A 991-nucleotide genomic window follows, 5' to 3' on the forward strand; every position below is an offset into this window, starting at 1 on the left:
AAAATAAACCTGTTTTATCTCGTAAGCACTTTGAGCACATAATTCATGCTATTATCTTCACTGGTTTGGGCTACTGTAATGCACTTTACATTGACATTAACCAAACTTCTCTCACACTTACAGTTAGTACAAAACTCGGCCGCTTGTCTTTAAACAGCAAATCGCAAGCATTAACACATAACACCAGTCCTGGCCTCACTACACTGGCTATTGGTCCATTTTAAAATTCATTTTAAGATCTTACTGTTTGTTTTTAAATCACTGAATGGGGTGGCACCTTGCCACATCTCAGACCTCTTACAAGTTTACACCCCCTCATGGTCACTTAGGTCTACTGATCAACTTTGGCTGGTCGCTCCAAAAACCAGGGGCGACCGCGCTTTTACCGCTGCAGCCCCTTAACTGTGGAATGAGCTACCTACACAGGTCAAATTGGCCGAGGCCCTCGAATCTTTTAAATCCTGTCTTAAAACCCATTTGTATTCCCTGTCTTTTAACCCAGCATGACAATTGTGTGGTCATAGGTTGTTTTATGAGTTCTGTGTGTTTTTATATATTTATTTATTGTCCAGCACTTTGTAAACCTTTGTTTTTTTAACTGTGCTTTGTAATAAAATGGATTGGATCGGATGGCTTGTTATGCTGATGCCATCTGCAGAGATCTCACTTAATACTGGACCAATTTTAAACATTATTGCTCCCATCAGTCACTTAGACACAAAGAAACAAAGGAAAATAGGGTCCAGGTTAAAAAAAATGATAGTTACCCTTTAAGATTACCATATTTTATGTAACAGTATGGCTTTTGTGCTCCTTACTTGTGTGCCACCATCCACCCAGGTGAGGTTCCTGGTGATACTGAACTTCTGGCCCACTGGCAGTGATGCATCGTATTTCCCTACTGTCACCATCTCAATTCTGCCACTCTCACTTTTTTGCCAGTTAACCAGCTCATATCTGGCCACAGGATCCCCGTTGGCATCAAATGACA

At 41.0% G+C, this 991-nt stretch overlaps 1 pseudogene; it reads right to left on the bottom strand.

Annotated features, from left to right (window-relative positions):
* LOC116687040 (extracellular calcium-sensing receptor-like) overlaps positions 1-991 on the bottom strand; it is a 9,266-nt pseudogene that overhangs the window by 5,100 nt on the left and 3,175 nt on the right.

The sequence above is a fragment of the Etheostoma spectabile genome, chromosome 3, assembly GCF_008692095.1.
Source record: "Etheostoma spectabile isolate EspeVRDwgs_2016 chromosome 3, UIUC_Espe_1.0, whole genome shotgun sequence".
NCBI classification, from domain to species: domain Eukaryota; kingdom Metazoa; phylum Chordata; class Actinopteri; order Perciformes; family Percidae; genus Etheostoma; species Etheostoma spectabile.